The sequence below is a fragment of the Bubalus bubalis genome, chromosome 4 (genome assembly GCF_019923935.1).
Source record: "Bubalus bubalis isolate 160015118507 breed Murrah chromosome 4, NDDB_SH_1, whole genome shotgun sequence".
NCBI classification, from domain to species: Eukaryota; Metazoa; Chordata; class Mammalia; order Artiodactyla; family Bovidae; genus Bubalus; species Bubalus bubalis.
This window is the reverse complement of record NC_059160.1, coordinates 136,099,848-136,125,790: the sequence shown is the minus strand read 5'-3', so window position 1 is coordinate 136,125,790 and position 25,943 is coordinate 136,099,848. Positions and strand designations below refer to the sequence as shown.

At 39.5% G+C, this 25,943-nt stretch overlaps 2 protein-coding genes across 6 annotated transcripts in view; one reads left to right on the top strand and one right to left on the bottom strand.

The window, feature by feature from the left end:
- Nucleotides 1-25,943, top strand: part of RHOBTB1 (Rho related BTB domain containing 1) — a 141,388-nt gene that overhangs the window by 15,080 nt on the left and 100,365 nt on the right. Inside the window, exon 2 of the mRNA XM_044942148.2 lies at nucleotides 1,545-1,647. The gene's annotated coding sequence lies outside the window, so the exon portion shown is untranslated. The remainder of the gene's footprint in view (nucleotides 1-1,544; nucleotides 1,648-25,943) is intronic.
- LOC112584678 overlaps nucleotides 1-25,943 on the bottom strand; it is a 358,045-nt gene that overhangs the window by 307,340 nt on the left and 24,762 nt on the right. The window lies entirely within an intron of this gene.

Here is a 25,943-nt window from a genome sequence, read left to right as displayed (position 1 = left end):
GTGCCTCTAGGAGTAAGACAATTTTCATAGCAGTAATAGATGGCGCTAGTGGTAAAGAACCCGCTTGTCACTGCAGGAGACGTTAAGAGACTTGGGTTCGATCCCTGGGTCAGGAAGATCCCCTGGAGGAAGAAATGGCAACTCACTCCAGTACTCTTGCCTGGAAAATCCCATGGACAGAGGAGCCTAGAGGGCTATAGTCCATGGGGTCACAAAGAGTGGGACACAACTGAAGCAACTTGGCATGCACTGCTGATGCTGCTGCTGCTGCTAAATCGCTTCAGTCGTGTCCGACTCTGTGCGACCCCATAGACAGCAGCCCACCAGGCTCCCCCGTCCCTGGGATTCTCCAGGCAAGAACACTGGAGTGGGTTGCCATTTCCTTCTCCAATGCATGAAAGTGAAAAGTGAAAGTGAAGTCTCTCAGTCGTCTCCGACTCCCAGCATCCCCGTGGACTGCAGCCCACCAGGCTCCTCCGTCCATGGATTTTCCAGGCAAGAGTACTGGAGTGTGGTGCCATTGGCATGCACTACCTCCAAGCAAAAGTACCCTGTTTCAGAGCTTCAGGTTTGATCCCCAGTCAAGGAACTAAGATCCCACAAGCTGCAGGGCAACTAAATTCATGCACCACAACTACAGAAGCCTGCATGCTGCAACAAAGACCCAGCACAAACAAGAAAAAGTATTATTTTGCCCTTCAATTTTCATAGTCGTCAGCCCTATTCCTGTTAAATAGAATAATCCATTTTATTTCAATGCCCCTGTATCATGTTTTACATGCTTTAAATTTTTGATGAATTTCATATCAAGAGGATAAAATACTTGGCTTCTTTAGGGGAAGTAATGTATCTTTTCCTCTCTAATAGAAGATTAAGAAGAAACTGTGTCTTCGTTTTCCCTAAATTACCAAGAAACTTTATACCTTCAATCAAGTGCTAACCAATGTAGGTAGCATGTATACTTCCTTTTTTACTCTCAACCCTTTTTTTTTTTCTTGGCCACACTTCAAGGCATGTGGGATCTTAAATCCCCAACCAGGGATTGAACCTACTGAGTCTTAAACATTGGACCTCCAGGGAAGTCCCTGTTTTCTTATTTTTACTCACATTTCATTATTTTTCTTTTTGGAAGCCACCTCAGATCCTTACAACAGAGTCAGAGTATAAATAAATGAAACAGTTTTACTGTTGACTAAACATCTTTCTACTCATTGTCTCATTTGCTTGTGAGAGCAGTCCCTCAAATAGCTGGCATTAGTACCCTACAAGGCAGATGAAGAACTGAGCCTGAGTGAAGTGAAGGGCCTTCACTTCATGCAAATACCCAGTGGGATGCAACCCCAGGTCTTCTTCCCCTAATGGGGGTAGTCATTCCAGCCTCTCTTGCTCAAACTCCCGTGGGCACCTGATTGATTTGTAAATAGCACACAGTTGGCTGGGATAGCACTCGTTCAGATGAGAAATCACTGATACAACAAACTAGTATTTCTTGAGAAGTTTTCTCCTTGATGATGAAACATTCTGTGCTTGTATCTCCTACCCAGGTTGTGTAACTATCCAGACACACACGATAAGAGTCCTCTTTCAGCAAGTATTCTTGATTAAGTCATGAAAATGGAATTGGAGCTTGTTTTTCCCCTTTGTATGGTAAGTAACTACTAATATGGATAATTCTAATCTTCTCACAACATTAAAAACAAATGGAACTACTTCTTGTGTGAAGATGGCATGACTTCTCATATCTAGATTTGCCATCGGTGTGTTTCATAGAAAAGAGACTGTTCAGTTTATTCGCTCAGTTGTGGTTTGTGTCAAAGTGAAATATATATTATCTGGTTTAGAATTTTGAGTCATTTTGTTCTACATAATGAGTTTTGGTCATTAAAATAAAAGAATTCTTCTACTTGCTTTATAAACAATTTTAAGATTCTTTAGAGTAGCATCTTGTGCAGAAAATTGACATGTGGATGCTGAAAAGTCATGGCCACAAACAAGGAAGATTTAGAAATGTCAGATCTGTGCTGTGGCATTTCTCTTCATCCCAGATGTCCTAGTTTGGAGCATCCACCCCTTTGGCCTAGGAACTGACTGTCTTTAATTGGAAAAACTTATTATCACTTTGCAAGCAAGTGATTAGAACTCAGTCATCCCGAATGAGTGACATCACCTTTTGAGGAAAGGGCTATTTTACTGAGTTTTCACCAGTGTATTGTGCCTACAGGACTTAAATTGCTTTGAGACACTTCACTCTCCTTTGTCCATACTCACAAAGTCATTTATTTTCACACTTCATTGTATTTTTTCTGCATATGTTCTAGTGCATATTTAAAAGGAAAATTCTCTCTAGATGTGTAGCTGTGAATGTTGCAAAATTTCATTTTTTCTACTGAATTAGGGAGGTGGGCATATTTGAATGTGTGGGAAGGCTGAATTACAAATAACTTTAAACAAATGTGGTTTTATTACTTTAAACTACATATAGTAACTTCAACAAAACATTATAAAACAGAAATCCTTAAGGAGATTTCTCCATTGTAAGGAGACCGCTTACAATGAATCATATGAACATTTTGTTATTAGCATATAGATTGGGTGTATGTAGGAGCTTGTAAAGTGCCTGAGGTTCATTGAAAATATCTTATTCTGTCTAAAAAGTGTACATAAGATTGAAAATAAATGTTTAAAACACCATATGTTATCTACCTATAAATAAAATGTTTGCAAAAAAAGGTAAACATCAGCCCAGCTCATGAGCAAATTATCAAAAGATTTTAAATTTACTGAAGTCTTAAATTAATGAGATATTACCACGTGTGCATAAATAACCTAAAGAATAAAATTTTCTTATCCTTCTCTCATATGGGTATTTGTGCTAATGAATCAGGATCCTATTTACACGATTAGTCCCTGAAGTAATTGCTTATTTGAAGAAGTCCTGTCTTATGGGTTTTCAGTTAATTAAATATATTTGCATTTTAGGCACACATTTTAAATTCTAAAGTCCTATTTTTCATAAGCCAGATTCAAATATATTCGTGTGATAATATGTCTCATTAAGGCACAAGTCTTTCATTTTTAAAGAAACTTTCAGAATAGCCATATGCATAAAATGCTTATTAATGAAGTCCAATCAATATTTTAGAAAAGTCAACCAATTAAATGTTTTCTTAGTTTAAATTTTCCTGTTTGTAACTGTGATTGCCATGCTGAACATACCTTCAATTTCTAATTTTTCAGTTAGCTTTATTTAATCAGTGTTTCTTTTTCCTGCTTAGATTTTGCATGGCAGTTTTTAACTTCTAATATGCCTTTGGAATTATAAGCATCCTTTTCCTGGAGACTAGCTTTTTCAAAGTATGTGCATATTAACATACTGATCCTGCCAACCCAACTGGGAGATTACTAAAATATGGAGCAAAACTTTTCTAATACTGAAGAACAAAGTATAGTAATTCACAAAGTTAGGTATGTTTTAAAAGGCATAGTTTCCTTATGATTTTAAAATATAAGAGAAATTGGGAATTTAAGTATGTAAGTTATTTAAAAAATCATAAATGCCTTCCTGGGATCAAAACTATGGTAATCTCATGGTGCTACCCTAGTTTGGAAGTTTGAAGAAGCTACTGAAGTTGTGGGGGGAGAAGCAACAGACGACAGGCGAGATGAAGGGAGGGGAGAGGGGAACGGGAGGATGCACGCAGGGGACCCAGGCTCTAAAACTAGAGACCACGGCAAGGCCAGATGCTGGGAGAGGGACAGAGGGACCCAATTCGGAAAGCAGATTTGAAATATCTGTTTTAAACCACACCTCACTGACCTCTTTCTAGGTGGTTATTTATTAGATGTTTCTCTAGTGTACTGTTTATCTATTAGGCTTATTAATTCCTCTTTGCAAAGAAGATATAAGATGCAGAATCTGGATATAGATTCAAATTCCCGTCTAAGACTATAGCTAACTCAAAAAAGGGTAGTAATAGGAAAAAAAAAAAAAGAAGAAGAAAAAAATGATATCCTACAATCATAATGTGAGTTATATTTTGTCCGATTTAGCAGTACTGCACAATAATGTCATTTTATTGTCATGAAAACAATCTGACATCCTGAAAAATATATACACTTTACAATAAAATAAATTTCATTCAATTAAATCTTACTGATTCATGTAAGCAATGATCTATGTCAAATGTAATACCAATAGTCTCCTCAGAAGATAACCTTTTCTTTGTAGCTGGAATTGCCCTAAGGAAGCATTTCTTCTCATTTAGAGAAAGTAGGAATAAAGCACTTGTATTACCATTTGTATAAATTTTTAATACTGAATAAAATATTAGTGTTTAGTGTAATATTGATTCTCAACATAATACTCCTCCATAATGGCATGCTAATTGGGAAGAATTAAATCAGACCGATTAAAAAACCCTGAGAATGGATCATGTAACACTTGTAATTTTTTTCATTAGTTTTCAAAATTCCAATTAAAGCGGAATTAATCTGTACAATAGAAATTCTGTGCACATGCACCATCTCTTCTTTCCCACTGCTCCACCCCACAGTGAAATACAGGTGTGGAGAGGGTGGGAAAGGGACTTCCCTGGTGGCCCAGTGGGTAAGATGTCACACTCTCAATGCAGGAGTTGCAGGTTCAATCCCTGATCAGGGAACTAGATCTCACATGCTGCAACTAAGATCTGGTACAGTCAAATGGAAAAAAAAAAAAAAAGAAGGTGGGAAAGAGGGCAGATCTTCACTTATGAGTTTCAACCATTGAAAAATAGCATTCAAGAGATAGGTGATCTATGTGCTCTGTAATTTATTAACTGCGAGCCTTAAACCTCTTGTAGTCAGTTTCCTCATCAGTCATATTACTAATCTAATAGTACTAATATCCCTCAAGTTGTTGAGGGAGTAAAACAGAGAGGCTCTCTCTCAATTAGGGGCGATTCTGCCCTTCAGGAGACATTTAGCAATGTCTGGAGATGGCCTCGGCTATCACGACTGGAGCGGGTATGTGTGCTGACATCTGGGGAGTAGAGGCCAAGGATGTTTCAAATCTTCCCAGGATGCACAGGACACCCCAACCTCACCCCCCACCCCCCACAAAGAAAAACTCATCCAGCCCAAAAGGTGGAACCGCAACTGAGAAATCCTGGAGCAAAGTGAAGTAATACATGCAATAAGCACAGTGTCTGACATACAACAGGCTCACCAATAAAAATGAGCATAGTTACAATGTTATGGCTGTCATTATTTGAGAAAGAACTCCGAGTCACCTGCCTGGTATGGGGACTGTAGTGAGCGATTCAGGAAGCCCATCCCAGCAGTCAGTTGTGCCTATCTGCTAAGTCATCTACTTGGGGTGGCCAATTTTTAAGTGTTTTTAGAAATAGACTGACCCACTTAATATGTGACTAAGGTAGCAGGCTCATAAATTGTATCATACCAAAGTTCAAGGGCTATCATTTAATTTTTTCTTTCTTAGAAATCAGAAGAAAATAGGGAAAGACAAATAATAACCTATAGTAACAGATGACTTTTACTTTTAAACTTCTGCTGTTAGTAATAGCTGAGGACTCTCCTGACAATCATTTACTTTATAAAATAAACTGATGTCTGGACAAATGGCTAGGAAATATGGTCTTCTCATTAATAAAAGATCCTGATTAACTGCTTATATGGTACATGAACAGTATCAGTTTCAAAACCAGTTGACTGCAACCATATAGTTTTAGTTTAATGTTAAAACATTTTAAGGGAGGCAAAATTCTTGCTTAATACAAGATTGTTTTGGTAAAGAATCCACTGGCAATGCAGGAGATCCTGGTTTGATTCCTGGGTCGGGCAGATCCGCTGGAGAAGGGATAGTATTCTTGGGTTTCCCTTGTGGCTCAGCTGGTAAAGAATCCACTTGCAATGTGGGAGACCTGGGATTGATCCCTGGGTTGGGAAGATGCCCCGGAGAAGGGAAAGGCTACCCACTCCAGTATTCCGGCCTGGAGAATTTCATGGACGGTATAGTCCATGGGGTTGGAAACAGTCAGACAGGACTGAGCGGCTTTCACTTTCTTAGGTCAAAAAGATCTGAGCTTGAATTTCACACCATTAAGCTGTGTGATTTTGAATAATTGGCCTAACTTCTCCGAGTTTAGTTCCCTTACCTGTTTAATAGGCATAAAATTACTGTAACATGAGTAATAGGTATGTTAGGTGACAACCATAATTCTCTCAGTAACAGAGAGTTCCTGAGAATTAAATGAGACATCTAGAATTTAATATATATTAGCAGTGACTAAATGGTAGCAGTTATTGTTTTCATTATTATTATTTCTTCTAGGAACCTTGCACTATTTTTCAGAGCCAGCAGTTCTCATTCTAAAGAATGATAACTATGATACAGAGGCAAGTTTTTTATTAATGGGGAAGCTCAAATTAGTTCTATTACCTCAACAAACAAAACCCTAGACTTGCTTCAATAAATTTGATTTAAAAGAAAAAAAGAAAACATGGGTATTATATATGGAATTTTCCAGTGAGAATTTTTTAAGGAAGCAGTGGATTTTCTAAATTAAAGAATGAATGATGTACACATTTTCCTCTCATATTTTAATATAGTTGGTAATCCACTTTTTAATTAGCCACCTAATTATAATTCAATAGAAATTTCCCTAGGTGAATGTAGTAACCTACTTCAGAGAGAAATGGTACTTTGAGTAGGCACTCCTACTGTGAATTTTGACACTTTTTCAGGTCCAATTTGTTCCAAACCTAAACCGCCCAAGAGAAATGGAGAGAGCTCTGTTTCATAACCTAATAATTCTGACTGCCAGGAAGGACGATTGCAAAGCTAAATTCACCTTCTATCAGAATTTTTATTTCTCCATTTCTTTGTTTCTTGAAGAAGACTCAACTATTTTTTTCTTCCCATTAGTCATGTTTTAAATTTGAAAATAAAAACACGAATAGTCTGAACTATGACTCCCTTCATTTTTCTTGCTGATTTACATTCTTAACTTTTCAAGTTTCCTTAAGTTCCAAATGAAAGGTCTTGATTTTTGTTTCTTGGGTGGTCTTTTTTGGTTTTTTTGGCTGCCAGGACCAAAAAGTACTTGAAGAGACAATTCCAACATCATAATAGGCATCTGTTTATTTTCATAACCCAGACCCCATGTTAAAGGAGGGAGTTTTTTTTTAAATCTATTACTTAGCAATAGATCTGGAGAAGGCAATGGCAACCTACTCCAGTACTCTTGCCTGGAAAATCCCATGGACAGAGGAGCCTGGTAGGCTGCAGTCCATAGGGTCATGAAGAGTCAGACACGACTGAGCGACTTCACTTTCACTTTTCACTTTCATGGATTGGAGAAGGAAACAGCAACCCACTCCAGTGTTCTTGCCTGGAGAATCCCAGGGATGGGGGAGCCTGGTGGGCTGCCATCTATGGGGTCGCACAGAGTCGGACAAGACTGAAGCGACTTAGCAGCAGCAACAGTAGCAATAGATATTCAATGTTCCCAAAATTTACATCTGTTTAATCACTGGTTATTCATGAACTTATTCTAAAATATTTTCAAACCTGGCATTTGGTGCTGAGGAAATGAATCAACTGCTTTATTGAACTCTCTCTTCCAACCAGTTTTAACTTTGTGTAGTTACAACTTCAATGTCTTTGCATATAATTTTCAACTCTTGTCTCTTAATTTCTGGTTCATATTCATTAAACTTACACAGACAGGAGAGTTGAATTTTTCATTTTAATTAGTTTATCTCCTTGCTTCCACCTTTGCACCCTAGAGTGTATTTTCTTTTTTCACTTTTTCTTTTATATTGGAGTACAGTTAACAATGTTGTGTTAGTATCAGGTATACAACAAAGTGAATCAGTCACACATATACATGTATCTCTTCTTTTTCAGATTCTTTTTCCATTTAGGTTATTGCAAAATATTGAGCAGTGTTCCCTGTGCTATACAGTAGGTCCCTGTTGGTTATCTATTTTAAACATAGCAGATGTACATGTCAATCCCAAACTCCCAATCTACCAATAAAATATAAGTCAGGTCATTCTGCTCCTTGACTCAAAACAGTGATTCCCTGTTTCAATCAGAGTAAAATCTAGAGCCTTACAATGGTCCTCAGGCCACCTATGTTTCAGCCCACCATGTCCACCCTCTCTTCCTGCCATCCACCTCCACATTAAATCCACTCTAATTGTAACCAAAAGTGGGGTCTGGCTGCTGGCTGCTCAAAAGATATTAAAGAGGCAAGGCTGATGGAAAGGAAAGTTTGCTTTCTTTTGGATGTCAGCAACCAGAGGAGAAGGCAAACTCCTGTCCAAGGGCCAATTCCCTCCCCACTTCTCCCAACTACATCCAGTTGGGCAGGAGCTTTCATAGGCAGAGGGAGGGGGCTTCATGCTGAAACAGCACGGTCAGCTCTGACAGTCATCTTGAAATGGTCACCAGTGGTCTGTGATGATTGCCAGTATCATGTTGATTGTTATAAGTACAATTAATATTCAGGACCAGGGTCAGTTTGTTTCCATTTCCTTGAGGCCAGTTTTAGGAACTGTGGCAGCTACATCATGGCTACAGCCTGGTCATCATGTAGTTAACATCTTCCACCTGGTGGGGGTTTTAGACTAACTCACAAACTCACAGGATAGGGCTCAGAATATTATCTGTAGCCCTTGAGAAGGAACTAAAGGTAACTTTGCTTACGAACCATTAATGCTTTGTCCTGTTTGACTGCTTTTGTTTGTTTGTTTATGCATTTTCTCACTTCTCTGATTAAACTTAATGTTTGGTTTCCCTGGTGGCTCAGCGGTAAAGAATCTGCCTACAATGTAGGAGACCTGGGTTCAGTCCCTGAGTCAGGAAGATCCTTTGGAGAAGGGAATGACTACCCACTCCAGAATTCTTGCCTGGAGAATCCCATGGACAGAGGAACCTGGCAGGCTACAGTCCATGGGGTTGCAAAGAGTTGGACATGACTGAATTGCTAATACTTTCACTTTTCACTTTTCACTTTGGCTAAAGCTTTTCCATGGACAAGAAGCAGGCTGAGGACATGGGGGCTGGGGGAAAGGACTAAAGGACTAAAGGACTGCTCTGGCTTCCCTCGAGTTCTGCCAGCACAGGAGGTATGTTCCTGCCTCAGGGCCTTTGCACATGCTCTGTCCTATCTGGGACATCCTTCCCAGGGAACCCACAAGACTTGCTCTTTCCTCTCCTTCAAGTCTTTCCTCAAATGTTGACTCCTCAACACTGATCAGTACGCTCTTCACTGATCACCCTTGTAAAATGCAACCCCTTCCCACAATCCCTATTTTCCTTCCCTGATATGTTTCTCAGCATGATAACCACCATCATCTGATAAATTGCACAAATGATTTATTTATTACTCATTTATTTATTGTCTGTCTCCCACAACTACAATGTAAGCTCCATGAGGGCAGTGTTTTTTGTTGGTTTGGGCTGGTATCTAGCAGACAGCTGATATTAGTTACATTGAACTAAAGTAGAATTGTTGCCTTACTGACCTTGCTGCTGCTGCTGCTGCTAAGTCACTTCAGTCGTGTCCGACTCTGTGCGACCCCATAGACGTCATCTCACCAGGCTCCCCCGTCCCTGGGATTCTCCAAGCAAGAACACTGGAGTGGGTTTCCATTTCCTTCTCCAGTTCATGAAAGTAAAAAGTGAAAGTGAAGTCGCTCAGTCGTATCCGACTCTTAGCAACCCCATGGGCTGCAGCCTACCAGGCTCCTCCGTCCATGGGATTTTCCAGGCAAGAGTACTGGAGTGGGGTTCCATTGCCTTCTCTGCCTTACTGACCTTAGTTTCTTTCAAAGCCTTAATTTGCCTCTCCCATTTTTTCTTCTGGTGCTCTGTTCCTTTAGGAAAATGTCAATCCCCGTAACCAAGATTGGGATTTAGGAAATAGTTTCACTGTGTTTCCTTTTGATCTCTGATAAACTTCAAGTGGGAGAGGTATGCATTTTAGCCATATTCCTTTTCCTGTTACTTTTCCCATCAGACAAGGAGACCATTATCACCAAAATGGTAAATGGACTGGGATAGATTAGATTCCTGATCACAACACTCCTGGGGGAATCCTGATGGAAAAAAGAGATACATGGAAATGCCAAGTTCTACAAACAGTTAAATGAAAGACAGTGGGAGGGTTATTTTCCTTTGGACTTAGGTAGATTTTTTTCTAGCACACATGTTCCTAAGGTAAATATAGAGCCTTAAACCTGATTTGAGAAAATACCTACCTCCTGACGACAAGAAAGCCATAAATATAGTTCATGACCAAAGATTAGTCACTGTTTATTATTGCTGGTGACACATGATACATAGGGAAGGCCTGGCAGTATTTCAGATTTCTCCAGCCAGCCATTTGTCATTTCATAGTGGAAGATGAGGAGGTATTTCTATATTAACGGCCCCTATAAAAGGGAAGTGAGTGGAGAAATGCCTGATGTGTTTTATCATTGAGAGTCAAAGGGACACCTGACAATGTTAAAAATGTGCTGAGTGGATTACAGCACATTTTGGTACAAGTTGGTCTTCTAAATAATAAGACTCCATTAAAGAGGAAGAGCAAGAAAAGGGAGAAGAGTAAGGGAGATATGTTTTCTGCTGCATAGTTCTCCCTTGTGCCCTTGAACAACATTTCTGGACTCGAGCTGAGACACAGGAGCTTGATTTATCTCTAAAGCCTGTAACGTTTTGAGCGGCATGATATCCCCAAAACCCTGCTGTTTGGGCTGCACTCCTGTCCCAGCACAGAATATTTCCAGCTCAGATCCGTTCAATGCAATCTGCAGAGACATGATGCCCCTCCCCGCCAACTTCACATCGCTTCCATAATTTAGGATAAACCAAGTGACAGGGCATGTTCATCACTTCCACCTGATCAAAAAATTCACACCCATATCTGCTTCATAACTATGATGTCTATACACGTTGAAAGACATCAGGCTCTTTGGGAGAGAACTTCAAAGTTCTCTTTAAAAAGTGGAGTTGGGGATGTGAACAGCCAAGAATTTTTTCTTGGAAATGTTGGTGCTGAGGAGTTTTTAACATAAGCAGTAACTCCTGTGATGCTCTGCGGAATTCCAAAGACACTGATAAAAATTAAAATAAAAAGCCTCAGCTTGGTTATATGTATGTTTCAATAGGCAAAGAGATATATTTAATGCACAGGGTGTTGAATCTGAATTAGTACAAATATTATTAATTTAATGTTCATACTGCATTTTATGGTTTATAAACTGCTTAGCAATAATTTTATATATTTTCCCTCACAGCACCACTGTAAAATATATCAGCATTTTATTTTTCCCATTTTATAGATGAGGCAACCTTTAATAAGTGATCTATTTCTTTCCTGTGCATATTGGTTAACTGGTAAATGATTAATTTATGTCTACATGAACTTCATCATGCAGAGTATTTATTTTAGTGTGAGTTGGTATTTATTTTACCCGCAAAGCATTACAGTATCCAATTATGTATGCATGTTTTAAAGGCAGTAAAGCAGCCACCGGTAGTTAATGCAACATTAAGTCAGAGATTTTAAATCCGCAGTAAATTCTGAGTTAGGGTATTTAAATCAACCATCCTCCTTTCCCCCAGCCCTGGTCCATGTGGGTGAGAAACGGTCCTTCTATAAAATGACCATGTGGCACTTGTCCAATGACACAGAAAAGTTATATTGAGATTTTCAGAGTTTCAAATCTTAACTGTAAAATAAAGAACCTAAAGGCTTATAACTACATTTGGCAAGAGTCTGGAGGAGCAGGCAAATCTGATCAGTGACTTCTGCCCACAGCATAACTTGTGACGGTGGAGTTTCTAGCCGGCTCGCTTCCTTTTGCCATCTTTATTTTTCTGCCTTCATTTCTTCCTTTCCTTATCAATTTTTGCATCAGTGAGATGGTTGCTGTGGCTGCCTATATGGAGACGATGCTAATCTAATCACACCTAACATAATTAAACCTCATGTTAAGGTTTAATAAAAAGGGAAACATCTTCTGCAACACTGTCGTTTGCATTATTTACCCATAATGTGCTCTACTGTGCTATACCCCAAACTGCCTCTCTCAATGGGTGCAGCACTTGCAGTCCAAGATTCTCAAAAAGGTCATTTGTATAAATGTGGATGGACCTGGAGTCAGTCATACAGAGTGCAGTCAGTCAGAAAGAGAAAATCTCATATACTAACACATATATACAGAATCTAGAAAAATGGCACAGGGCAAGAATAGAGACGCAGACACAGAAAACAGAAGGGGAGGGTGGGATGAATTGGGGGAGTAGGAGTGACACACGTGTAAACTGGATAGCGGCTGTGTAACACAGGGAGCTCAGTCGGGTGCTCTGTGATGACCCAGAGGGATGGGATGGAGGGGGCAGGATGGAGGCTCAAAGAGGGAGAGCATATATGTATGCATAGAGGCGATTCACTTCATTGGACAGCAGAAACGAACACAACATTGTAAAGCAATTATACTCAGTAAAAAAAAAAAAAAAATGTAAGCATCCTAGGCACTGACTCAGTTAGATCCCTCCAATATTTCACCACTCTCATCTTAGTCAAAGGACCAAAAGGTTCAGTCATTTTATAAGTCAACATTTTTTAATCAATTAAAAATGTGCTCTCTTTTCAGGATAATTTATAGTATATCGTTCTGCTCCATTTATTGACCCCAAGACTCTTCTATTCAGCCAACAAAGGATTCTAAGATAAAAAATTACTTGCAGAAGGTCACTGCCATAATTTCACGGCAAAATTTCAAAGTCTAAATACTGCCATGAAAGTGAAAGTCGCTCAGTGGAGTCCAACTCTTTGCAACCCCAAGGACTATACAGTCCATGGAATTATCCAGGCCAGAATACTGGAGTGGGTAGCCTTTCCCTTCTCCAGCAGATCTTCCCGACCCAGGAGTCAAACCAGGGTGCAGATTCTTTACCAACTAAGCTATCAGGGAAGCCCAAATACTGCCATATTAGCTGTCAAAGGCAGATGATTTAAAACACATTGTGTGTGTTAGGTATTTAAACTCTTTCAGAATCCATAAACTGCCTGTTTGAAAATCAAAATGTATTCTTTAAACTAAAAGAGTACCTAAAAATTCAGGAAGTACTATAATATGAATTTTATGAAAATAACTTTTCTTATTAAAAATGTACTTACTGAAGCATAAACTCCATTTCATCAGATCTACCAATAACACAATGTATCATGGAGTAATATTTTTTCATTTGTGTCATTCATTATGGGATCTATTGTACAGTATCTATTTAATCAAGGCATAGAAATTTTAAAAATGATTTTTTTTTACAACAAGGAGCATTATCACAGAGGAATGTCATTGAAATATTATCCCCAGGCTGCTTGCTTGGAGATCAGTTATAAAAGGAATGAGCACCTCAGTGTGCACGATTGTAACTCTGACTTAGATATATTTGACCTTTAAATGGATACTAGGGATTATTCTCATATAATGAAGACAGAAAGAAATTGGGAGATTTTAGCCATCTCACTCTGTTATAAAAATGGAAAAATACACATATAATTAAAGGAAATATTTCAAAATATGAGTATAATATATAGAGTATACAAATTTCACCCTTTAAAAAATCCCTCTAACTAAATACCCAAATGAAATGCCATTATAGCTTCCTTCATATGCAGTGGTTCCAATATCGAAAAATCCAGGGCTTTTCCCAGTCCAAGACTTTTTAGATAGCATTTATCCTTCCTGTTAACATTTTTTTGACCCATACTGCAGCTTCTACATTGAACATATCATTTTCCTCTGAGAACTGCATGTCCTTACACAGCCTTACAGGAGAACTCTGAACTTATATCACTTTCTGCTGTGACAAAGGACTAAGTGGGCAGAGAAACAGATAAGACTCCCATGCACTTGCTCGTTCCCCACCACCCCTCACTGAACATGAGACATAAAGGCACATCCCCTTATTGTGAATGTTGAACTGGGCTTGATTCCCAGGTTCTCAGTCCCGTAATTCCCAGGACCCATTATCATGCCATTTCTGTTTTCATTGATTTTCATCTTTTTATATAATTCTGTTAGCTTCTGCCAAAAAGAAACATTTTGAGGAAGGATTCTTATAGGGAAAAACTGAAAAATAATAATGATGCTGAGTGAAAACACTATTCCTTTTCATAGAGAGAGCTTATCAAGTTATTCATGATATTTCAGAACCACATTTGGAGAAGTTGCTGAAACTTAATCTCGCTTCCAGATAAAGTCAGCACAGCATTTATACAATTATTATCTAGTATTTCCTCACAAACTAATAAACAGTATTTCAGCTAAAACTTGAGCTTTATTCTACCAAGAATCTAAAAATTCTTACAAGGAAGCATTCCTTATCCATCAGAAGTTGGTACAGAGAAAGGAAAATTCAAAGCAGCATATATGGGCAGTGCCTTTCCATCACCAACAGAGTAAGAAGATCCCAGCCCAAGAGCATGGGTCTCTAGAGCATGTGGCAATTGTACACCTAGAGAGAGAGGAATCCATTAGGATGCCATGGCTTTGAATCAGTCATTTATACCTGCCAACTTGTTTCCCTGGTTCTGAACCAAGATTCATTTGGTAACCAGTTCACTGGTTACAATTATTCTTCACATATACTTATCTCTGCTGCTGCTGCTGCTGCTGCTGTGCTAAGTCGCTTCAGTCTTGTCCGACTCTGTGGGACCCCACAGACGGCAGCCCACCAGGCTCCCCCGCCCCTGGGATTCTCCAGGCAAGAACACTGGAGTGGGTTGCCATTTCCTTCTCCAATTCATGAAAGTGAAAAGTGAAAGTGAAGTCGCTCAGTCGTGTCCGACTCCTAGCGACCCCATGGACTGCAGCCTACCAGGCTCCTCCATCCATGGGATTTACCAGGCAAGAGTACTGGAGTGGGGTGTCATTGCCTTCTCCATACTTATCTCTACATCTCATCAACTCAATGGACATGAGTTTCAGCAAACGGCAAGAGATAGTGAAGGACAGGAAAGCCTGGCGTGCTGCGGTCCATGGGGTCTCTACAAGTTGGATACGACTGAACAACAACATCTCTATCTATGCCGATGGGGAGAAAATACAGCAGTCAATGTAACTATCAGCTTGATAGATACATTTCTTATTGTAAAGTTGGCATTCTGGTGTAAACAGCTTTTAAATTCATGTGAATATTGTCAGTGAGCACATTTTGAAGTCATATAATTCTCAGTTGCACATACAGAGGTAGAAGTTCCATTTCTGGAACATGAGGCTAGATGGAGACAGTCATTTCTCATCCCATATATTTGTGTATAAAATACGGCCACTCCCATACATACATTCGCAATGCCTTCCCCACCCTACAAGAAAAAGAACTCATACTTGTAGGAGATGACAGTGAGTCTAACACTGTCCTCAGAGAAATAAAGTTGCTTACACAGGTTCACCCAGCCAGTAATAGAGGTGAGAATAAAATTCAGGTCTGACAGATGTACTTTGATGTACTTTGACCTAACCTTTTCACTTACTTTCTATAACTAGCAACTCAGGTCCTGGAGAGAAGCAAATAAAGCCAGTCCCCTGGCTCCCAGAGAATAAACACTGGTTCTGTTGGCTATTTCTTCTAAGCAACTCTAAACCCAAGATCTTACCCAAGAAGTGATACTCTTACCTCTATGGATGTTTGGAGAAACCTTGTCTGATCGTTTAGCTATATACATAATGTTTTGGATTCTGATTTAAAAATGAACACTATGACCAACCCAATAAATAGTAATATCAATTCAAGGTAGTGTGTGCAGTGGTGATGAATTCTAGGGAGCAGGATTTGTTGAGAAAGGTTTGCATACTAGGAGAGCATACAGAGGAGAAAGCAGTCTTCTTAGGATAGAAGAAAGAAAACAAGAAGCCAAAGCAGAAAGAAAAAAAAAGGTATCTGTGCTTTATGTGCACACACATGTGCACATTCTATAAGTATATGAAATAACTTGCAAACGTAAAAATTTAAAAATAAAATGTACACTATTAACACAAAGACATGTGTTCATAGTGAACTTAATTTCTTGAATATTCCTTATCAGGGAACTGGAAGAGCAAAGAGAAACAACAATTATTTTAGCAGTTACATAACTGTCCTTCATTGTCTATTCATTATCTCGTTTTTTGGCCTGCCTACAGAATTAGTTATGAGTCCAGTTCCAGTGATCTCATTGTGTTAACTGACCACATCACATTTGATTGTTTACAAGCACACATTTGTATTATGTACCTAACACTAATCTGAAAAAGGTCTTAAATCTATTTAACTGGACCTGGTAGGAGAGTACTCCTAACGAATTATAAGCTTAGTGATGCACAGATGAAATATTCTGGATTTTGATCATGCATATTAGGTATTAGATGTATTCCAGTCAGCCCTCTGTATCTGCAGGTTCCAAATCCACAGACTGTGCATCCTCAGAGTCAACCAATTGCAGATCGAAAATATTCAGGAAAAAACATTCCAGAAAGTTCCAGAAAACAAAACTTGAATTTGCCATGCCAGCAACTGTGTTGCTTAAGTAACATCACATTTACATTGTATTTACAACTATTTACATAGCATTTACATTATATTACGTATTATAAGTAATCCAGAGATAATTTAAAGTATATAAGAGGACGTGCATAGGTTATATGTGAATACTATGCCATTTTATATAAGGGACTTGAGTACTGTTGGATTTTACTATCTATGGGGTCCTGGTAACAATCCCCTACCCATACCAAGGGATAGCTTTATTTCAATGTCATTTTGGAGATTACTTTTTCATCTTAAAAAGTAATAGGTATCAAATGTCATTTATTATTCTGATTAAATGAGATCATCTTTCCATCTCCCAATGAACTCTTTGCTTAAACTAGTTCAAATATTAGAACCTTTTCTTAAAAAAAAAAAAAAAGATCACTTAAGATTGAAATAATATAACTAAACCAGGGATTCATTTCAGTGTTTAGCATATCTCCTCACTTCCAATAAATTCTTCCTAATATCTAACTCAGTTCTTTCCCAAAATGTCCTCTACAAGCAATGTGACACTAAATCATCTTCCTCAGTCTGGATTTTTCATCCCTGTAATGCTTGCTTTGAATCTACATTCTTTTCCCATTCTCCCAGGCCTCCAGGTTTCCTCTAGGCCAGTATTTCTATTAAGAAATGAGTCTCCTCTGTGTTACTGACAGCAGCATTTCACTTGCCAGGATTGTTTCTTTTGAACAGAAGACCCAAAGGGTGCTCCCTCATTTTAGCCCCAATGTTTCTATGATTCAACCCCCAAATAATTTTTTCAGAATTCCTTCAGAAATGAAACACTCATTAAAAACAAAAAGAAACAAAAAAGAGCTATTTCAAAAAGAGGGCTAAGCTTCAAAAAAATGGTAAACAGAGACTTCCCTGGTGGTCCAGTGGTTAAGACTCCATGCTTCCTCTACAGGGGGCATGGGTTCAATTCCTGGTCAGTGAACTAAGATTCCACATGCAGTGCAGTGTGGCCAAAAGATATCAATAAATAAATAGAAGAAGAGAGTGAATCATTTTCTTCTCTGGATGCTATTTTGAATGGAGACAGGAAGATGAGCTAAATGACCTCTTGATGATCCCCCAGCCCTGTGATTTTGTGATCATCTTAGCTTCCGGCACTTCATCGTCTCTGAACACTAAAATCTAATCTGCCCTAAAACATGGGAGTGTTTAACAGATGAAAACCTTTTAATGGAAGAGAGAGTCTGCCTGTTTCCTTGGAAGTAATTTCCTTAATAATTGCTTACATTTATATTCAAGGCAGCCCATACTGAATCATTAAACCCAAACAAAGTCATAAAAGAAAAATTAGCAGACATACTATGTAATGATATGCAATTTATTTCTTGACTTTTCCTTTTGTTTCTCTGCATGAGAAACATTTATTCCTATAAATGGTTAAAGGATTCATGAACTCTGCTTGGCTAAACCTAAAAATCATCCTTGACACCTCGGCAATGGTTTCAGTTTACACAAGAGAGCTTTGTGAATGTCAGTGGACATTTTACTTCCACGGCTACCTTCTGAGCAGCGTTGCCACGGAGCAAATTACATCTGACAAGGCTGTTTGGTGAAGATTAGCAGCAGGTAGATTAAGCAGTCCTTGAGCCTGCCATTTAATCCAGCACTAGTGGTTTTAAGCACTAAGCCAATGATGCTACTTGGAAGCACAACAATTAGGTTATTAGTTCTTGTTACTTTGTAAGCAGCTATTTTTGAACCAGTAGAAAACTTTGAAAATAATTCCTACTGATGAATAGTTAAAAACAGACCTCTTCCAATATCAGATGGATGACCTGGTTGACTCTAGATTCAGATGCCACCGTTATTATTACATGATTATGACTAACAATGATTATGGTAAGACCATTCCATTAAGTACCAGAGCTTCCTGTGCATTACAGCAGTTTCCCACTAGCTATCTATTTTACACTTGGTAGTGTATATATGGCAATCCTAATCTCCCATTAATAAAATAGTGTAAATAAGCTACAGGAAGTGAAGGAGGAGATGTCAAAATTCGACTCTGGTGGGACTCGAAACCACAACCCTTGAATAACCACACCCAGGCGGACAAGAAGTCCAATGTGCTATAGATGGTGCCACAGAGAGAACTGAAATGGACTGGAATGGGTGAATTTAACTCAGATGACCATTATATCTACTACTGCGGGCAGGAATCCCTTAGAAGAAATGGAGTAGCCATCATGGTCAACAAGAGAGTCTGAAATGCAGTACTTGGATGCAATCTCAAAAACGACAGAATGATCTCTGTTTGTTTCCAAGGCAAACCATTCAGTATCACGGTAATCCAAGTCTATGCCCCGACCAGTAACGCTGAAGAAGCTGAAATTGAATGGTTCTATGAAGACCTACAAGACCTGTTAGAATTAACACCCAAAAAAGATGTCCTTTTCATTATAGGGGACTGGAATGCAAAGGTAGGAAGTCAAGAAATAACTAACAGGCAAATTTGGCCTTGGAATACGGAATGAAGCAGGGCAAAGGCTAATAGAGTTTTGCCAAGAGAACACACTGGTCAGAGCAAACACCCTCTTCCAACAACACAAGAGAAGACTCTACATACGGACATCACCAGATGGTCCACACCCAAATCAGCTTGATTATATTCTTTGCAGCCAAAGATAGAGAAGCTCTATACAGTCAGCAAAAACAAGACTGGGAGCAGACTGTGGCTCAGATCATGAGCTCTTTATTGCCAAATTCAGAATTAAATTGAAGAAAGTAGGGAAAACCACTAGACCATTCAGGTATGACCTAAATCAAATCCCTTATGATTAAGTAGAAGTGAGAAATAGATTCAAGGGACTAGATCTGATAGACAGAGTGCCTGATGAACTATGGACAGAGGTTTGTGATTCGTGACATTGTACAGGAGACGGGGATCAAGACCATCCCCAAGAAAGAGAAATGCAAAAAAGCAAAATGGCTGTTTGAGGAGGCCTTACAAATAGTTGTAAAGAGAAAAGCAAAGGAGAAAAGGAAAGATATACCCATTTGAATGCAGAGTTCCAAAGAACAGCAAGGAGAGATAAGAAAGCCTTCCTCAGTGATCAATGCAAAGAAATAGAGGAAAACAACAGAATGGGAAAGACTAGAGATCTCTAGTCAAGAAAATTAGAGATACCAAGGCAAGTTTTCATGCAAAGATGGGCACAGTAAAGGACAGAAATTGTATGGACCTACAGAAGCAGAAGATACTAAGAAGAGGTGGTAAGAATACACAGAAGAACTGTATAAAAAAGATCTTCACGACCAAGATAATCACGATGGTGTGATCACTCACCTAGAGCCAGACATCCTGGAATGTGAAGTCAAGTGGGCCTTAGAAAGCATCACTACGAACAAAGCTAGTGGAGGTGATGGAATTCCAGTTGAGCTATTTCAAATACTAAAAGATGATGTTGTGAAAGTGCTGCACTCAATATGCCAGCAAATTTGGAAAACTCAGCAATGGCCACAGGACTTGAAAACGTCAGTTTTCATTCCAATTCCAAAGAAAGGCAATGCCAAAGAATGCTCAAACTACTGCACAATTGCACTCATCTCACACGCTAGTAAAGTAATGTTCCAAATTCTCCAAGCCAGGCTTCAGCAATATGTGAAACATGAACTTCCAGATGTTCAAGCTGGCTTTAGAAAAGGCAGAGGAACCAGAGATCAAATTGCCAACATCTGCTGGATCACTGAAAAAGCAAGGGAGTTCCAAAAAAAACATCTATTTCTGCTTTATTGACTATGCCAAAGCCTTTGACTGTGTGATCACAATAAACTGCAAAAAAATTCTGAGAGATGGGAATAGCAGACCACCTGATCTGCCTCTTGGGAAATCCGTATGCAGGTCAGGAAGCAACAGGTAGAACTGGACATGGAACAACAGACTGGTTCCAAATAGGGGAAGGAGTAGGTCAAGGCTGTATATTGTCACCCTGCTTATTTAACTTCTATGCAGAGCACATCATGAGAAACACTGGGCTGGAAGAAGCACAAGCTGGAATCAAGATTGCCGGGAGAAATGTCAATAACCTCAGATATGCAGATGACACCATCCTTATGGCAGAAAGTGAAGAACTAAAGAGCCTCTTGATGAAAGTGAAAGAGGAGAGTGAAAAAGCTGGCTTAAAGCTCAACATTCAGAAAACGAAGATCATGGCATCCAGTCCCATCACTTCAGGGTAAATAGATGGGGAAACAGTGGCAGACTTTATTGTTTGGGGCTCCAAAATCACTGCAGATGATGACTGCAGCCATGAAATTAAAAGATGAAAATACTCCTTGAGAGAAAAGTTATGACCAACCTAGACAGCATATTAAAAAGCAGAGACATTACTTTGCCAACAAACGTCAGTCTAATCAAGGCTATGGTTTTTCCAGTGGTCATGTATGGATATGAGAGTTGGACTATAAAGAAAGGTGAGCACCAAAGAATTGGTGCTTTTGAACTGTGGTGTTGGAGAAGACTCTTGAGAATCCCTTGGACTGCAAGGAAATCCAACCAGTTCATCCTAAAGGAGATCAGTCCTGAGTGTTCATTGGAAGGACTGATGTTGAAGCTGAAACTCCAATACTTTGGACACTTGATGCGAACAGCTGACTCATTTGAAAAGACCCTGATGCTGGGAAAGATTAAAGGCAGGAGGAGAAGGGGACAACAAAGGATGAGATAGTTTGATGGCATCACCAACTCAGTGAACATGAGTTTGGGTAAACTCTGGGAGTTGGTGATGGACAGAGAGGCCTGGTGTGTTGTGGTCCTTGGGGTCGCAAAGAGTCAGACACAACTGAGCGACTGAAGTGAACTTAACTGAAGCTACAGGAATATATTTACAGCACAGGGGAAATTAAACTCATTATATTGTAATAATCCATAATGGAGTATAGTCTGTAAAGATACTGAATCAGTATGCTGTACACTTGAAACTAATATAATATTGTAAATTAAATATACTTCAATTGATAAAGAGAGAGCAAAGGACAAAAAAGACTGTTCCGTAAAAACTAGCTACCCTGAGCTAATCTCTGACCGGGGCTTTACAATATTTTCATTGACTCATCACAACAGTTCTTTGAAGTTTTACCAAAATAAAAATTTCCTCATATATTCTGGGAATTTTTTTTTTTTTTTTTTGGATACTGACTTTGTGTGTCCATGAATATTTTTACAATGAGTTATTCAGCACTTGACTGATTATTTTTTGTGTTGCTTGGTCCAACTGCAGTTTGGATGATACAGAATGAACAGAGAAAACCACAGCATTAATCTTGAACTGTAAAAGCCCTATTTGTATTGTGACACAAATGTAAATGTAAAGCAAGCAGAAAATAAAACGCTAAGTAAGCTCTTTTCTGAGCTTAGTATTGTTAGAAAATATTTAACTCGTTGCTTGGTAGCTTTTCTATTTTGTGTGCTATCACTGCAAAAAGAATTATACTGGGGTCAAAAATGATTAAAAACTTTACAGTAAATTACTTTTATCAAAATTTTACTAGTTTCTAGGGTAAATGTGCAGCACTGAACTTAATTACCAAGATCCATGAAATATAGAATTAATATTCAATATGGGTCTGAATTGTATTGATTAGCATATATTTTATACAATGCACTGAAAGAAAAATATGTTATCATTAATATTTGTTGTCTGGTGAATAAATTCTTATCTTGTGGATGGAATAGTGGGTTTATATACCTACAGAGGATAGCATTTGGTTGTGCCAAATACAAGCTGTGTTTACCACTCACATCAACTAAACCCCATTATACCTGAAACTAGGAAGCGTCTTCTATGCAATGAGCATGACTGGAGCAACAAAACCTATGAATTTTTTTTATTATAGCACCAAGATAAAGATTGTTATTAACTATAAGAGGCAAAGGATCGCTGATCACAATGACATTCTGCTAAATGACAGACCACAATCCATAGCCTTGAGTGCTCCCTCTGCCAGATAACACCTGGAAACCACACTGAGATGTAGTTTCCAGGTGGTGGTTTTACCTAGGTGGCCTTAGACATGTCAATCAAGCACTTGTCTCAGTTTGCCAATTCCCTCCTTGCTGACATCAGATCTGAGATGGCTAAAAATGTGTGAAGTCCTGTAGCCTACTCTCCAGGGCTTTCACCTTGGGATGGCAGGAGAGCTTATAAGGTCTCTATTACTCCATTTCCACAGCCCCTAAGGCTACAGCTGAAAAGTGACGCAAACAAGCTACATTAAGGTGATTGTCTAGTAAATGGTTAGTAAACAACGCTAGCACTAAAGACTCCCAAGGTTAAGGGGGACCTTAAAGGTCATGAGTGACTATTTTACACTCTTCTGATGACTCAAGTGACATTCAAAAACCACTGATGATAGGAATCTCTTGGCTTCCCAGCTTCAGGCAGTTCTAGTTGATACTCATCAAATTTCCCCTTACTGGTCCTAGATGTAACCGTTGGCACTAATGAAATGTTTATTTCCCCTCCAGTACCCTGCAAGCTCCTTTCTAATGCTTCCTCATTCTCTTGGGTTTCCTTCCTCCAGTGCCCTAGTCACTTTCCTCTGCACACATTCCAGTTTTGTTTTATTTTGAGAAACAAAACTGAGAGTCCTTGGACAGCAAGGAGGTCAAACCAGTCAATCTTAAGGGAAATCAACCCTGAACACTCGTTGGAAGGACTGATGCTGAAGCTGAAACTCCAGTATTTTGGTCATCTTATGCGAACAGCTGACTCACTGGAAAAAAATCCCTAATGCTGGGAAAGACTGAGGGCAGAAGAAGAGGGCATCAGAGGATGAGATGGCTGGATGGCATGACCGATGCAATGGACACGAACTTGGGCAAACTTCGGGAGATGGTGAGGGTCAGAGAGGCCTGGAGTCCTGCAGTCCTTGGGGTTGCAGAGAGTTGGACACGACTGGGAAACTGATCAACAACAACAAACATAGGGTGTAACCTCATCCACACAGGATAAAACACAATTAGCAGTAGCTTTATTCTAAGGACTGCCTTCCTGTTAATATTGAATTTGCTTTTGTGGCACTTATATCTGAGTGACACTTGACATCCCTAAGTGAAATTCCTAAGGGACACTTAAAATTCCTAAGGGCTTCCCTGGTGGCTCAGACAGTAAAGAATCCGCCTAGAATGCAGGAGACCAGGGTTCAATCCCTGGGTCAGGAAGATCCCCTGGAGAAGGGAATGGCTATCCACTCCAGTACTCTTGCCTGGAGAATTCCATGGATAGAGGAGCCTGGCAGGCTACGGTCCATGGGGTCACAAAGAGTCAGACATGACTGAAGTGTCACTCTCACACACACACACACACACACACACCCGTGGTCCTCACATATCTAAGCCAAGCCATAGGTACCCCATCCTGCATCTGCACAGTGGGGTTTTTGCCTTTCTGTTCTGGCCCCCTATAGTGGACATCACATTTATTTCCATTAATGTTACCTCATTAAATTTGTTCCATCCCACCAACTTGAACCTTTTTTTTCCACTTGGAATGGGGAGTATATTCTAATTCTGTCATCTGACTTATTAAGTGAAAGCTTACCTCATGTCATTGGCAAATCTGACAAGCATAGTTTGCATTTGCTATACACATACACACTCAGTCATGTCTGACTCTTTGTGTCCCATGCGCTGTAGCCCACCAGGCTCCTCTGTCCCTGGAATTCTCCAGGCAAGAATACTGGAGTGAGTAGCTATTCCCTTCTCCAGGGAATCTTCCCAACCCAGGGATCCAACCCTGGTCTCCTGTACTGCAGGTGAATTCTTTACCATCTCAGCCACCAAGGAAGCCTCATATTTGCAGTAATTCCTATTGTTTTTTTTAAGTGTTGACCATACTGGGACCAGGCATCTCACCATTAGACCATTCATCCAGACAGACACTGATCATTCACTCCTATCCTCTGTGTGGGGCTATTCGACAGGTTGCCAACATCCTTGACTTCTAGCTCCTATCTCCTCGTCTTAGCCACAAGGAAGCTGTGTGATGCGTTGGCAAATATCCTGTAGAAAATCCAGATATACTTAATTACCCCAATTGGCTAATCCAGTCACCCTTTCACAGGAAGAAAGGATGTACATCTACATGATCTGTTCCTTGGTGTAGCTTCTGGAACCCAGCTGGGAGCCTCCCCATAATTGATTTTAGGTTCACTGATAACCACCGACCTCCCCCTTTTGCAAATCAGGTCTACATGTGTTGATCTTGTGCTGTGTCCACTCCTGCTTCCCTCAGCACCTCAAAGATGGGCGGAAAGCAGTGGTTTAGCAGATTTCTTCTGCAGCAAAGATATCGGCTTACTCAGTGTCCCTAGAACCTACTACAGTAACTAGAATTTCAGAGGCATCCTATTTTTAAGAATCTAAACACTCAAAATTTGGTGTTTTGGTTGTTCTACTCATGCTTTAAAACTCTGAAATAAGAATTTTATACATATATATATTTATGTATATGTCTGAAGATAAATTCATTTTACTCTGCATTAGAATCTTGAATTGACCAAAACAACACTCCTACATCTGACCACATGCCACGCCTACTGAACACCCTTCTGGTTTCCTTCTTGTGGCTGTAGATGGTATTTTCTGGAAATTCATCTGGAGACATAATGGGGCACTAGTTTTCCTGCTGGGACTTAGATGGAGCCAAATTTGAACTGTTTGGTGGGAAGGAGGGAGAGCAAAAGCATGAGGGCATGAAAGAACCTGAGAAGAAGGTGCAGTCGGGATATGGAGGAAGAGAAAGGGAGAGAGGTCTCCAGCTCAGTCCCTTGAGGCCCCCCTTTTCTGTGCCCCCACAACTGGAGTCCCTCTGTTCCCTCCTTTTTCCCTCTACGGCTGAATTCTCTTAGAACCTGGCCCCTCTTCTACTAGCGTAATCTAACCTGCACCTCTCCCTTCATCAGCCCCTTTAGGGAAATTTAAGCCAGAAGGACAAGAGAATTTCAGGAGAAACAGCTTCTAAAGACAAAGCAATTAGATGATGATGGCCAAATCTCACATTTCAATAAAACCCTGGCCACTGAGATAATTCCAAAGAATTATAGGCATGCCAACATTATTTCTTTGCCCCAAGATTGCCATCATTTCTAAGGGATGAAAAAAAAGTGGGACAAAGTTCCCGCCAGTGAGAACCCTTGAAGGCATCTAGAATACATTCTCTTACATTCTCTTTTCTCATCTTTTTTTCCCCTGTTAGCAACAGTAGTCTATCATTTCCATTTCAAAGCCACAAAGAAAACAGAAATCTTACAAGTCTGTTGTCTTTCTCATCTATCCACGTTACCATCCCCTCTAAGCTGCGAGTTCATCTTTTACTGGAACATTGTGCTCCTTGAA